The following is a 16,425-nucleotide window of genomic DNA, read 5'->3' on the forward strand; positions in this document are numbered from 1 at the left end:
TTTATGTTATGCATCTTATAATTTTGGATAACTAGGTTAGTATTGTAAAGGCTTTGATGAAATCAGATTGTTGTTGATATGATTTGTTTAATGAATTTGGGTATACATGATGCATTGAGGTGCAATGACATGTATAAATTAATGTTTGAATAATTATGAATATATTGGCTTGAGGAGTCGTGTTTGAAGGTTTATTTGTTCACTTTAGGGGATGGAAATATGTGTTGTCATATGATGGATTGCTATATCATGTGTAGAAACAAGTTAGGGTGCGAAAATAGGTTGTATGTTCATGTTACAAGTGTCATGCACAACCATCCAAAAAATAGGCATGGTCGTGACATGCATAGAGCGAATTATTTTTTAGTCATTAATGGTCATGCAGTATAGGATGCATGCTCATTCATGCTAAACACAAAATCTAAATAACGTGTTTTTGATGATCTGATAATGATTGGATATCACTGACCAATGATTTGAAAAGTAGGGTATGAAGTACACCCGTCTATTATTCAAGAATGATCATACATGAGATAAAATGATAGAAATACCCTACATAGATAACAAAATGTCTATGTGTTTAAAAGTTTAAGCCCAAATCAAGATGCAAGTCTTCTCAATCATGCACACTTATATATGTATGTATAAAATGGCATGGTGAGTATGAATGATGGAAGTGACCATGCATAGAAGAAAAAAAAAGACACATCTGTGTATGTGATTATGCACTCTTGTGCATAATGTATAAACGGGGCGTGGTCACGAGGGACTAGTCATGCATAAAATAGTAAATGCATAACCATGCACCTGATAAGGGATGCTCATGCATAATGATAATAGAAAAGAAAGTTATGGGAAACTAAGCTAAGAGTTTATTAAGATGTCTTAAAAGATAGTACGAACTTCTTGGATACATAATAGTACCAATATTCCCAAGAGATCAAATCATATTAGTGCATAAGCTATGTATAAGGTGAAAGCTAAGATGAGCTGAGGTACTTATATGGCTTGAGATACATATAAACTATACAAATCTTAAGATCATTACGAAAGGGCATCGTAAGTATATACTCTTTGCATTGTCTATAGTAGGACACTATAACGATAGTAGAGCACCTTACTTATAGTAGAGCCCAGTTATAGTTTCAGTAGTCTATAGTGGTGTAAGTGAGTGGAATGCACAACAAATGCTTACATGGCTGAGGTGTCAAATCTTTGAATCAATCTAATATGATTAACCTAGTATATAATTATAGTTACATTATGACAGTACTTTCATTGAGAGATGATATAGACACACTAGTTCAGGATCTAGAGTCTTAGTGACGGAATGAGACACAAATAGTTTAGAGAGATATTTTATACAGCCTAAAGGTTCCCAAGTTTACAGTTATGAGATATATTACCAATGTTATCATTGTGGGAGTTTGGGATGGATTCTTGATGGTTGAGTTACAGTTAGATCAAGCTAATGGTATTTTTGAGATTATGTAAAAGATTAGTATAGTCTTTTACTTACTAAACGACTTTTCACTAACTTCCTTACTTTTCATGTATATAAGTATAGATGATTGTGATGACTATAAGACAAGCAATGGTCAGTGAGCATAGTTCAACATGAGGGCATTTTATGTCATTTTAGTTTTATGATATTATGGTTATGTTATGGATTTCATGTATGTCATGTATACGCTACACACTTTATTTATGTATTGGTTATGGACCTTGTTCATTTATAACATCATTTGTGTGTTTCTGCAGTTTGATTATTTAAAGGTATTTTTGTAATTTCATTTGATGGTTGAATGATAAATGAATGAAATGATTTAAGCGTATGTATGCTCAAATAAACTAAGTTAGAGACATTTTCCTTTGGAGGGTAGTAGTTTTGAATAGGGTATTATATCCTAGAAGAGTCTGCTCCAATTTGGTAATTTGTAATGTTGTAGGTGAGTGAACTATATAATGATGCTCACATGACTAAAATGTCAAATCTCTATCTTGACTTAGTCTAATCGACATAATATTTACTTTTAGTATGAAAAAGTGATTTCATCTGATCAACTAAGAAATCAAATAATCACCGTAGTTTAGGACTCAAAGTGATTCTTTAGTGATGGAAAGAGATCACAATTAATCTCGAGAGAGTGATACATGGTTTTAGAACTTCTCGAGTATATAGATGAGAGTAGTAATACCCATATTATCACAACTGAGTTTAGAGATAGACTCTTGATGATCAAGTTAAAGCGGCTTAAGCTAGGGGTATTTTAAAAAATTACTAAAAGTTAAGTAGAGCCTCATACTTGCTAAGTGATTTTCACTCACTCCCGTACTTTCTATTTTTTGAAGGTATAAGTGATCATGCTAATTAAAAGGTAGTGCTAATTAGTAAGCTTAGAGAGAGTATGAGGTACTAACGTCATTTCTTAGTTTATATATTCATGTATTTCAATACTTTGTTGGACAATGTATCGATTTTATGTTATTTTGCTACACACCATGCTTAGTTTGATGATTAACTTTTTCATGTTGACATTTTTTGCACATTTCCTTTATTGCTCTTATTAAAAGGGTATTTTTGAAACTTTAGTTAAATTACGAATGTATGAAATGATGTTTGCTCAGTTTTCTAAGTTGGTGACTTTTCCCTTTGAAGTACTTCTAAAGGGGTTGTTACATAAGATTGGGCAGACTTGCATATTTATCCCATTGTTAGTTGAAGTCAAACATTATTAGATTTATAAGCTGTAGGGATTATAGGTGTTTTCCTAAAGTGCCACCTTGATAAAGCTCGACATAGTGTATGGCACTTAAAAAATGCTTGTTATATGATATTGATGTTTATGCAAACATTTCCCTCTTGGAACTGGGCTTTTTGGGCATGGTGTTTAGCAAATTATGAAATTTTGTGTTGATTGAATAGTATTAAAGCATTTTAAGGCCTAGGACTGATATCTCCCTTAGGTTACAATGTGCAACCTTGAAGATGAATTAGCTCTACGAGAGAGGTTGTAGATTGCTCTTTGAGCTATCTAATGGTTGAAAAGCCTTTTGATGTCATTTTCTACAAACTACTGTTAGAATTTGCGAGAGATTATTCATATGAGATGTGTATATGCTTCTCCTTCTAGCATCAAATTGTTAATGTGATCTTTTACCCCTAATTTATGTATGCAATTCAAAGTCATGTGTAAGATACGTTACATAGTAACGATTAGAATAGACTCCGATTATTCTCTTATAGGTGTGTAAAAGGATATATTGATATGTAAATTGGAATACCTATGTCCACGATATTACCACTAGTTTGAGTGTAGTACAAGAATAATATAATATAGTAATGTTTACATATTAGTGGTCTCCTTTCTCTAATTTATCTCACTCTTTTTTCTCTTTTTCCTTTTATATACAAGATTTTTTGAGGTAAAATACCTTTGAAACTCCCCTGATTTAGGATCTAAATCCTTGATTTAAATCTGAATGGGATTATGACTATATCAACAATATCTTGTTTATGAGAAAAGTTAATGTCTTGTTGGATGATTGTTATGAAGACAATAAGTCCTAAAATTCAGATAGGTTCCTTTTTGATAGAATTATATTTGCAACCTTATCTTATAAAGAATTTGTAACACCTTTTTCCAAATGATTACCTTTAAAAGAGAATGCAACCCACAAAGTGAGTGTCACTTACATAGACTTAACGACATGCATGCATATAACCAAAATTATCTGATGTGGGAATTAACATATTTAAAAGGATTCAATGAAATCAAAACCTTAATACCCATAAAGTTCAATCTCTAAACCTTACACAATAGAATTGTGCAAAAGAAATTTTATAATATTCATACATAAAAAATACGAAAGGGTCCAAGTCTATTGTGAGTAAACAATAATAATAAGAACATAACATAATAGTCATCTCTTTATGCATCTCTCCTCACCGACTAGCATTCTACAACCACTGTTCACTTATTAGTAGCAAAACATAAAAGGAAATAAATGACTGTTGAACACTTAGTAAGCAACCAACTAAGTAGCTTTACTTCATTTTTCCTTACCTGTTTGTTTGCTTTATAACTTAGTTTTACAAGTCTTATATCATAACTTCGTCATTCAGGATATTTGATATTATCCCTAACTATGATAATATGAGATGCAATGCATACTAAAAAAACATGTTAAAACTTATGAAAGTATTTCATTGAAAACTTTTCTAAAAATTACATATGTTTTTGTCGATTGAACTAGGTTGAGAGAGGAATTTTGTACTCTAGCCATATGATCTAACATAAAATGATACAATCTCTCTCTTCATTCACACAATACACGGTCTAATATTCACATAGCTACGAGATTGTTAATATAACTCTCACCTTACTATAGGCGTGTGCAAGAAGGAGTTCATAGATGCTCCCTTGTTGTAGCATTCATGAAAACATAAACACTCATAAAAAAACATATTTTCAAGGAGCATTCAAAAAACTTTTATAACTCATGGGATCAAGTTCCATATGTACACAATTATGGGAACAAGTTCCTCAGAAAACTTAAATGCTCAAATACATTCTTTAAAAACATGCATATGCACACTCTTGCTTATCTCATGCTTAAAATAGAGTATGTTTTCATACAAATCCAATATTATTTGTATCCTACGGCTTGTATTATGCTTTCATATCATTCTCAACATTGACTTAAGCAATCATTCTTAGTTCTTACAGCTGGCATGCTCTTTTTTTTTCAAACACAGTTCTTGGCGCACCTTTAAGCTACAAAACATGTGTTATGGTCTTTAAAATGATCATTCCCTTCTACTTGACTGGAACAAACATTCCTCTTGTGGAACGACAGAATGGAACAAGCGTTCTAGTATCAAAACAATTGGTGCACCAACTGAATTCTCCATAATATTTAACTGTAACACAAAGATGCTAAAAAAAAATCCTTAACATGGTGATGTAGGGAGATTCCTACTAACCATATATGTGAAGAAGAATGAAAACTTCGCTAAACGGACGCCTTTGAGCCTCCAATCGAGAGTGACTTTTGAAAACCTGTTTGACCGAATAACAATTAACATAATAAAAGTTGTGGAGGTTACAGATGGTTATTTTGCACCTTCGGCCCATCTGAGCTGATGCCTGACAGATTGCTTACCTATTGGGTTCGCGGCCTTACATGTATTGGTTCAGCGTGCACCCATTTCATGCCGGGAATAGTGTCATATTTTGTGCAATAAAATATGGGAGGTGATTTCTAGCCACCTCAAATTGACGACTATAATTTTTTTTTTCTTTTGACAATTTAACCTGGGTAAAAATTTATTAATTATGACATAATAATTTTTAAATGCTCTCATACTCTATTTTACATTTTATTTTCATTTTTCTTAATTCATATCTAAATCCTAATTCTAAATTTTCTAAAATCATTTGAACATATTCTTTATTTCAAATATTTCTTTGTTTGGTGATTAATAAAGTTATTGAGGATGCAATCATGCAACACAATGAATCTAAATCTGAAGAACAAAAATTTAGTTTTAAATTTGAAATTGAAAAAAAATTGTATAAACTATAAAATCTAATTAATTGTAAAACTGAGTAAAAACCCCAATAAAATTTGAAATTCGGCTAAAGGATGTAAACAAAAAATCTAATTTAATTGGAAATTTAGGATTAGGTGTGCAAACAAAAAAACCTGATAAAGTAGGATCAGAGTCGATTTTTACCCGTATTATTTCATAAGATATTGATTACTATGATTCAAGCAGTAATATAAACCGAATCAAACCATTTTTTTTACTTTGATTTGAAAATTTTTCAAATCATTTTTTAGTTTGATTTGAAAAGGCTCTCAAACTGCATAAAATCAAACCATGCACACCTCATTGTATTATAGTTGTGGCCATTTATTAACATTCAATAAAACTATTGAGTACACAAGTAAATATACACTTTATGAGTGTTATCATATTAGTAGATGATTTTAAATTAATAATAAAATAACACTTAATCATATGATAATATATATAAATATATATCAATCTATATCTTTTAATGGTATGTATAGTATTACTTATATATATCAAGGGGTTGGGCCCGCTCGCAATACAACCTAAACTCTCTTATTTTGGCATGATCTATAAGCGTATGGCTCACCACTGAGATAAGGCCCTGCGAGGCAGCTTGACATGGGCCACACAAATTATTAAATATTGATTAAAAATTAAAAATATTATTAAAAATTATATAAATTATATAATTAAGCTTGACCAATAAAAACATGCAGATCAATTCGCTAAACGTTAATGAAGGCATGACTTGGGAGGCCGTAAGTCATGGCCCCAAGTTGTGTCACAACTCTTACAATTGGTCAGTCCAAAAGACATGTACTATAACAGGTCTTAACCCAACACAACCTACATATATAATGAGCCACATCAAAATCAATTCAATTTTGTCCCAGTACGACCCTCTATCACCTTTAGTATTGCTCATTAGCATTACTATTTTTTTCAAGATGATAACAAGCTCATTTATGGGCATGAGATATTGAAAATTAGAAATAACTTTCAATAGATCAATCAGTCATAATCAAGGAAAAGGTTATGTGATGTGTTGAAAATTAACCCTTCAGGCGACAAGCTGGACTTTCTCTTTAGTGATTGTCAAACTTTCCTTCGAACTTTTTAGTTAGAGTGGCGCATCTCATCACCCTTTGTCACCGCCATATTAGATCATTTAATTATAGTTGGCCAAATCACTATTTTCCACTCAAAGTTTGATACAAACTCAATTTCTCACATGTTAATTATCGAAAATTTTAATACTTATCAATCTGTTAAATTTTACTATTATTATCAAAGATAAAACTGTCATTTAAAGATTTTATTTAAAAAAATTTATTTCTTTTTTTTCACTTTAGTTTTGAAAACTGATAATTTTTCTCACTTTTCACATTTTCTAGGTTTAAAAATTGACTTTTTAACCCCAAGTATAGGGTTTGTAACCTCTATATTTTTCCTTTTCACATCACCCCCCACAGCCTTATGAAAAATCTTAATTTCAACCCCATTTTCATTTTCAAGTTTTTGCATATTCCGATGACCTCCAATAGATTCCTTTGCCCAAGACCATAACTCCCTTCCCCTTTGGTGTCGGTCTAGCCTTTATCTCCAGTGGAGTCTCTTTCACTCTACGAGATCGCGACGCGATAGCTTTCCCTATCGTCACGTAACTTTCGTCTGTCGCCAACATCCTATGTCGCATTGTTAGCATCTCTTCGTCGGCTCTTGATTCTTTGTTGACATGTTCCCTTGACAATCTTTCATCGACGACAAAGAGATGAAGACATCGGTCAGGAGCGAAATAGGAGGGAGATAAACGCCAACAACTTGGATAGGTAGAGGAGACGTCGAAGATAGAAGGAGAAAGTCTTTTACCACAATCTAGAAACTAAATCTAAAATGAGTTGAAACTAAGATTTTTCATAAGGGTAGAGGCGACTCTGAATGGGAAAAACATAGAGGTTTTACACCCTATACTTAGTGCAAAAAAGTCAAGTTTTAAACTTAGAAAAGGGAAATTGAAATTTTTAGCCTTTTTTTTACCGTGTATACATATATGTCACTCATTCTAAAGCTTAAACAAATATACCACAACCGTATTCTACTTTTCTAAAATACCCCCCTTTAATCTTTTATGCAGAGATTTTTTCTTTCTCTACAACTTTCTCTCTTAACTGAGGAAGAAATCCCTGCAGCATGAAAAAGATAAAATAAAATATTAATGGAAGAAGACATGTGATTGAACAATAAAACCCGTGAGAAATCCATTATAAAAGATTCAACTTGGACATAAGGGAGGGAGAGACAAAACTTGCTAAATTTATTAAGAGAATTAACATCATTAAGAGAATTAACATCTGCTGCAAAGACTTCATAGCAAAATCATCCATATTCAGGTTAGTGTTGAGTTAACCTCATATGTTATGTTATCTTTATAAATAATTGAAAATGAAATAAGTATGGTATATTCATGTTTATAATAACTTCATGTAAAATTTAACTTTATTGTGATTTCATGTTGTTAGATTGTTTAATGCTATTATTTCATGTTGTTTCTATTGTTTAAAGTTGTTATTACTGTTTAATGTTGTTGTGATGGTTATAAAATACCAAAATATAGCCCAAAAAAAATTCCAGATGATGAACAGGTTGGCGTTAACACCAACCCTTGGTGTTAACGCCAACTCCCCCAGCCCCAGTGAATTTATTTATTTTTTTCTGTTTTCTTTCATTGCACTCAATTCTTTTATTTTTTATGCTTATTTATTCCAATTTAGAGCTTGTGTGTGCATTGTTTTCCTTGTCTTGATAGAGAGTTACATAAAAAATTATGAAATTGCCACTGTCATTTTTTTCATGTTTTTTACTGTCTTGCCTTGATAAATTTTTGCACATCACTTGATGATATGATAGTTTAATGTGTTATAAATACGTATATATGAAGCTTGATTGCATTGGTATTGCATTTGAGGCTTAATTTGAAAAAATGGTAAAGTAGTGTAATTTGGAGTTTTTATGTTTTTTAGGTTTATTTTTAGTCAGGATGGAAAAAGCTGCATTTAAGATTCGCTATCGAGGCCAATGGGTTAAAGGTGATGATAATGTTGCAAGATATGTTAGTAAGAATGAGAAAGGGATTTGTATTGACACCAATGTTGATTTTGAAGAATTTATTACAAGAATCAGTTATCGTCTAAGACTCGATCGAAGTCAGTCAAATGTGTGCATATTTACACTAGGTGATATGGGTCCAATGGAGATTGTAGACGATGATGATGTGAAGTTTTTAATGGTTGTAGCAAGAAGTTCACAAGGATACACAAAACTTTTTGTTATCGAAAGTCAAATTGACGGAAGGGACAATCAACAAGGCAAAGATGTTCATGAGGAAGAAAAGGAAAATCATTCGACAGATAAGTGGGCACATCCATAAAGTTTTCAAGAGTTTGATGGGAATTATGGTGTTAATGATGATAATGACGACGACATGGATGAGGATTATGAAGTAGAAGGTAATGAGGAGGAGGAGGAGGATAATGATAAAGACAAAGAATTCTTGAGGTTTGATGACAACATATACGGTGTTCCGAGCCAAGACGTTGGCAGAAGTCAAAGTCATGCTTGTTACGATAGGGCTGACTATAGCACAAGACGTCATGACTTTATGAATATTGGAGCATATCCAAGTCATATTCATAATCCAAATCAATTTCAATAGGTTCCTAAACTTGTTGTTGATGTTGAGAATGTAGGTATTACTAATCACGCAATACAAAGGGGCAACCATTTACAAGTAATGGGCTTTTATAACTCCAAAGCATAATTGAGAGCATTATTTCAAACATATTCCTTAGAGACAGGAATTCAGTGGAAGGTTGGTCATTCTGATAACATACGGTATGAGCTTAAGTGCATACACCCACAATGTAAATGACAGGCATGAGCAACGAGAGAGCAAGACATAGACTATTGGGTCTTACGACTTATGGACGAGACCCACACTTGTCCACAGGATCAAATATTGCGACATCATAGACAAGCTGGTGCATAATCGTTAGGGAACATACTTAAGTCAATGTTTATGGTTGATCGTATTTATTGACCAAACAAATTATTTCAAATATGGCAGATAGGTACCGAATTGACATATCCTACATGCAAGCATGACGTGCCAAAACATATGCAATAAATACACTTCGAGGATCTCCAAAAGAGTCTTTTGGCATATTACGTGAGTACTGTCATAATTTGGAGCTTAAGAACCCAGGAACTGTGGCACGTATTGATATCGATCCAAAAAATAAGTTCAAGTTTTTTTTCATGTGTATGGGGTGTTCTATAAGAGGGTTTCAATAATTCTGTCATCCAGTGATATGCATTGATGTTTTACACTTAAAAGGAAAATATCTTGGGTCTCTTTTCATTGTTGTTGCAAAGGACGGTAATAATCAAATTTACCCACTCGCATTCGGTATTGGGCATAAAGAGGGAATAGATACATAGGCACCCTTTTTGACATGCCTTAGTATGCGCATTGGTGATTTGCCAGATTTGGCCATTATTTCTGATCGCCATCATTTAATAACTACTTCGGTCGTGAATATAATGCCTCGTGCTCGTCATAGGTTTTGTAATTACCACATAAAGGGTAACATGCATTCGTAGTTCAAAAAAACTAAACATATTGAAGGACTATTTTAGAAAGCTGTTAAGGCATATCGTCTCATAGACTTTCAAGCTGCTATAAGTAGAATTGCTAGAGTAAATCCTACTGTAGCAGCCTATTTGACCGACATTGGGTATGAAAGATGGGCGCGTGCACACTTTGGAGGATGACAATATAATATTATGATGATCAATATTGTTGAGTCCTTCAATGCTTTGACACGGACTGCTCGCGCTTTCCCTATCACCATATTGGTTGAGTTTCTTCGAAGCACAATGCAACATTGGTTTTTCAATAGGCGAAACATGGCTGGTTCATATGACTAAAATTTTAATGATGTTTCTATTTTTTCATCGCATTTATTTTAGTTGTTTTTTGCAGGTGAGAGATCTCACCCTTTAACACCATGGGTTGAGGACAAGCTTACTCGACATATGTTCAAATCTGCTAACATGGTTGTTAAACTAATCAACATGCAACAACACGAAGTTCATGATTCACGACAACAAGTGTTCATCATGAATCTTCTATATCGAATGTGTGATTGTGGAAAATTTCAACATTCTGAAATTCCATGAGCATACGTTGCAGCTATAACAAGGTATAATAACCTATCGGACTGTGTAGACTGGGTCAGTACATACTACTCTATTGAATATTTACGTAGGGTGTACGAAGAAGATATTAATCCACTAGGGAATCAATCAACTTGGGCACCATCAAATATATCTGCGATTTATCCTCTAGTGACGGAGCAATGAAGGTCCGACCGCCCTTCCAACCATGCAAGAAGACCTTCACAAGGAGAGGAAGTTCAACAACAATACTGTAGCTGATGTTATCAACCTGGTCATACTCGTTTGAAATGTCAGAGTCTAGCTCCAGCACCTGTGGTTAGCTCGTCCCGCACACCAAGTAACACACGAACCCGAGGTCGTCGTAGTCACGGTGTAACCCATACGACCGAATAGATTATCATGATTAATTTATCTATTGGGTTTTTTACATGTATGCGATGACAATGGATTTTAATGTATTTGCATGTTTAATTTTATGTAATTTATCTATTAGGTTTTGTACAAATTTTAATGTATTGCATTTTATTATTTTTTTGTTCAAACTCTTACATGTACGTGATGACAATGGATCAAAATAGTTGAATGGAATTACCACAATATGTATTTGTTACCCTATCATTTTATGTATATATTTGAATTTTTTCCTATACCACAACATAAAAGGGTTGGTTTCGCCAACCCTTTTTAATTTTATAAAAGGTTGACGTGGCCAACCCTTTATGCCAACCATTTTATTTTATTTTATAAAAGGGTGGGCCTATGCCAATCCTTGTATTTTTATTGTAGAAGCATGAGAGAATATTGTAGAAGAATCTTGCAAAGAATTATTGGTGCAATAGTATTCACGTGATTTATCTTTAATATATATATATAACACATCTATCTTAAATATACCATAAAAGAGAGAGAGATCTATACTTTGCACGAAAAAAATTTCATTGAGCAATCAACCGATGAAACTTGTTGGATTTGCAGAGACGAAATAATGGCAGGACAACAGGTAAGGTTTTCTTAAAAAACCTTAGTATAAATGTATGTGTATTGTATTGTACCAAAATTATTTCAATTTGGATTCAGTCTAAATCGCTTCAATTTAATTTATCGGAATTCCATTAAGTAAATTAAAATATTGTTAAATATTGTAATTTTAATAATATTGTTGATTAGCCAATTGGTTCAATCTTAAAAATGAAAAATCTGTCAAAAAACTAATTTTGACTGGAAAGATTTGGAAAAAATAAGGGGTTGGCAACCCTTTTATTGAATTTTGGCTTAATTTATTTATATTTAAACAAATATATATATTTTGTTTAGAGTAAATATTTATATTGTTATGCATGTATAATTTATTATTCTCTATTTGTTGATCATATATAAAATGAATATGTTGACTAAAGACTACTATCTGAACTATAAGATGAATCTAATGCACAACCTTTTCACTTATCTTGATGTCATGCATGAGAGATATTATGATTTAAAAGACAAGGGTATAAAATTAATTGAAAAGGAGAGGATATCTGGATTACTAAGGTCATTACTAGATTATTGGACTTCAATAATTTCTGATCTTGTTCAAGATAAGAAATTTAAGAATTATTGGCAATGTGTGAATGAATTACAGCTCGCTGAAGAACGCAAAATTGTAATGAATATAAGAAAGTCAACATCTCTCTCTATTTTCCCAAATTAACGAAGTGCGAGACATGTAGGCTATTGCAAACATTATAATAATTTTATCTTAGATAAAGTTACTTCTAATATTGTTAGAGATAGAGAAAATGTCTTTTCTCAATCTGATTGGTGGAGATTAAATCCCTATAAATATGGAGAGCGTTTGATTATTAAGTTACCCTATTTTAAATCGTACAAATCTCAAGCCAAGGATGGTTAGGAAGTTGGTCATAGTAATTGAATTTCATGTCCAAATTTATTTTCATGCCCAAATGTTGAACTCCGTGTTGATATAATATAATATATTTTATGGTTATTTGTGGGAATTCTAAAACTGGTGAAAATATAATGTAAAATATTTTATGTCCAAAATATTATTCATAATAGTAAAAAAATGGTTGACGTCAACCATTTAATTATAATATAATATAATTAAAAAGGATTGGCGACGTTAACGCTAAGAGTTGGTATTAACGGCAACCCTTTTTAATTTTTACTTTTGAGGGTTGGCATGTGGCGTGTGGCGTGTGGCCAACCCACGCCAACCCTTTTTATTTTAAAGGTTGGCTAAGGCCAACCTTTTTAATTGAAGGGTTGGAGTCCGTCAACCCTTTTTCACTTTTTTTTTTTTCAGTTAAATGTTAATATTTTATTTTTTTCGGTTAAATTCTACTAAATGATCTTCTTCAATCATCATTTCTTACACGATATAAAGTGGATGTGGTTGAGTTTTAGTGGGTTACTTTTTTTTTTTTTATATCCCTACTTTGAAGAATTTTTAATCTGAAATTCATTTCCCTTTTCAGTTTTTTTCTTCCTTTTTTTGTTTTTGAAGCACTTATTCTATTTGTTGCAATACAATTCCAAAGAGAGAGGATCTCTTTGTATAATTTTTTTATCACTTGAAAGATGAAGAAGAAGAGAGAAAAAGTTGTAGAGAAAGAGAGAAAATCTTTGCATGAAAGATTAGAGAGGGGTATTTTGGGAAAGTAGATTACTGTTGTGGTATATTTGTTTAAGTTTTAGAATGAGTAATATTTATATATATATATATATGGGTTAAAATAAGGTAAAAATTTCAATTTCTCCTTAGAAAATATGAGAGTATAAAAGAGTTATGAGTTTTTAAAATTAAAATAAAAAAATAGTTTTTTAATAAAATTTTTATATAATAATTTTATTTTTAATAATAATAATAAAATTTAATAGATAAATAAATATTTAAAATTTTAATAATTAACAGACAAAAAATTTGGAAATAATCATTTGGCCATTATAATTTTCACATTTTCCATGTCTGTTTAGGCTTTTGGCTTATATCATTATATGTAACAAATGTCAAAGCAAGCAGCCAATAACATTGATTCTGTTTCTGACATGCAAAAAGCCTACCGCACGTAGTGGAGAATTTGTTTTTTCTATTTTTTTAAAAAACTTTTTAGTTACTACAAAGAAAATTCCTGCCGCCTATGGAGAGAAGAGATACGGACCGTTGCATTTGAAAGGCGGGTCTCTGTTCCCTGACCACACGGCAGGAGTTGTTCCCGCGATTTGTTTCAAAGAAATGGATACCTAGTTCCAATATTGTACTTACTGTGCGTTCGATTAAGAGATATTACAAATTATTTTAATAATTTTTTAATTTTTATTTAAATTATTTTATTTGATTTATAAATGATAAAAAATTTTGATAATTTTTTATTATTAATAGTGCTGTGACAGACAATATAAGAAATAATCTAATTATCACTTCTATCTTAAGTATTAAAAGATAACTAAGATAATTTTAATTTTATTATAATATATAATTTATTTATTTATTTTTTTAGGACAAAAATAATCTTATTTTTTAAACTATAACAAATAACATAAAAAATATTTTAAAATAATTATATTTAAGGGTATTTAAATAAAATAATATATTAATATTCTTTTATTATCTGTAATCAAACATAATAATTATTTATATCTACCTATTTTTATCAAATATAGTAATAATTTATACCCAATAACCTTTAAGATAATTTATCTTTAAGATAATCTTTTAATTTTAGTAGTAAAACATTCTCAAAATTAAACGTCATATTAAAGTTTTAAAGAAAAAAAGGGTTATACCATTTTCCGCTAATAAATAATAATAACATGTTTTTCACGTTTATTTCATAAATAAAATAGAGGATAAATAAATAAATTGTAGAGATTTAATTTATCTTTTTAATTAATATTATTTTCTTATTCAATAAAAAAGATATATTATTTTTTTTCCAATTATAAAAAAAAATTTGCCGATAAACAGTAAGAAAATAAACTAACATAAAGTGTTTTATCACTAAGACAAATAGTGTCATTGGTACGCTAAGAATAAACCATTAGGGTAGTGAGATAAATGAATGTGGTTCTTTTATTATTAAAACAACTTTAGTATTATTTTTTAAGAGGTAGATTTGATAGTAAAAAAAAAAGTTTTAGGATATAGGTTTAAATTTTCTTGATAATATTTTAAAATCAAAATTTTAATTAATTTAATTTAATTATTGGTTTCTCGTCATAAAAAATAAATTTTTATTTATATACTTGATTCCTTCAACATATTAGAGTTAAAATAAAAATAAGATAAATCAACATTATATTTGATTGGAAAATATATGTAGATGATAATATGAATTTTTTTTATTCTTTGAATATAATTGTAAAGTTATTCTTTTAACAGATAAAAAATCTTAAAACTGGTGAAAAAGTTAAAACTGTTATAGAAGGTGGATTTTCCACCACGTGAGAAGAAACTTTGGCCAAAAGAGTGTGAAAGTATTAAATTGCTTTTGCCTGGCTTGAGTGTGAAAGCCATTTTCCTTGGCTTGAGGGCTGTGAAGGCTTATAAATACACCCCCATCCCTTTGTAATTGAAATATCAGAAAATTATATTGCTCTCAATTGCTTTTGCTCTCTTCTTCTCCTTTCTTCTCAATTCTTCTTTAATTTATTTATCTTTTTATATCTGTCCATTATATTTATAATACGTTATTAGTACGAGCAGCTCAGGTATATCATAATCTTTTTATTATGTTGTTACACTGCTTATATATTGTAAATACGGATGTCCTAGTTGTGATGTCCTAGTTATCTTTTAATTTCTGTTATGCTTTTATTTAATTTTTCCATTATAATTGTATCTTATTTGCAACCTAAAGTTTACAAAATCATGAATCTGGACCTGAAGTCTGGAATATCATAAATTTCGACCTGAAATCCTACATATCATTTGCAACCCGAAGTTGCAAAATTATAACTCTGAACCTGGAGTCTTGAAACCTTTGAATCTAAACCCGAAATCTTAAATATTATTTGTAACTTAAAGTTTACAAAATTATGAATCCAAACCTGTAGTCCCGAATATCATGAATCTGGATCTGAAATCCTAAATATCATTTATAACCGAAACTTTACAAAATCATAAATTTTATTTGTAACCTGAAGTTTACAAAATCCATGAATCTGTGCTAGAAGTCCTGAATATTTATTTTTATTATAATAATTTATTCATTTTATTTGAATATTTATTTATTTGCATCTTTAGTTATTTTAACCTTTATTTATTTGCATTTTTATTTTTATTATAATAATCATAACCGATTTACAACCTGAAGTTTGTAAAATGTGAGAATATATATATATGGGCTCGAAGTCCCAAGTTTCATCAAAGTCTTTATTTTAAAATAATTATATCATCTTTGCAACCTAAAGTTTGCATAAAGTGTGAAAAATATAGACTTGAAGTCCAAAATATAATCAGAATACATATTATAATATTTTGAATACTAATTACAAAACCAAAAATTTTGTAACTATGGGATAACATATGAACCTGAAGTTTTTAAAAATTAGTCCTAATATTTCTCATACAAAATCAGCTATTTTGTAAATATGAGATA

This window comes from Mangifera indica, chromosome 3 (genome assembly GCF_011075055.1).
Source record: "Mangifera indica cultivar Alphonso chromosome 3, CATAS_Mindica_2.1, whole genome shotgun sequence".
NCBI lineage: Eukaryota > Viridiplantae > Streptophyta > Magnoliopsida > Sapindales > Anacardiaceae > Mangifera > Mangifera indica.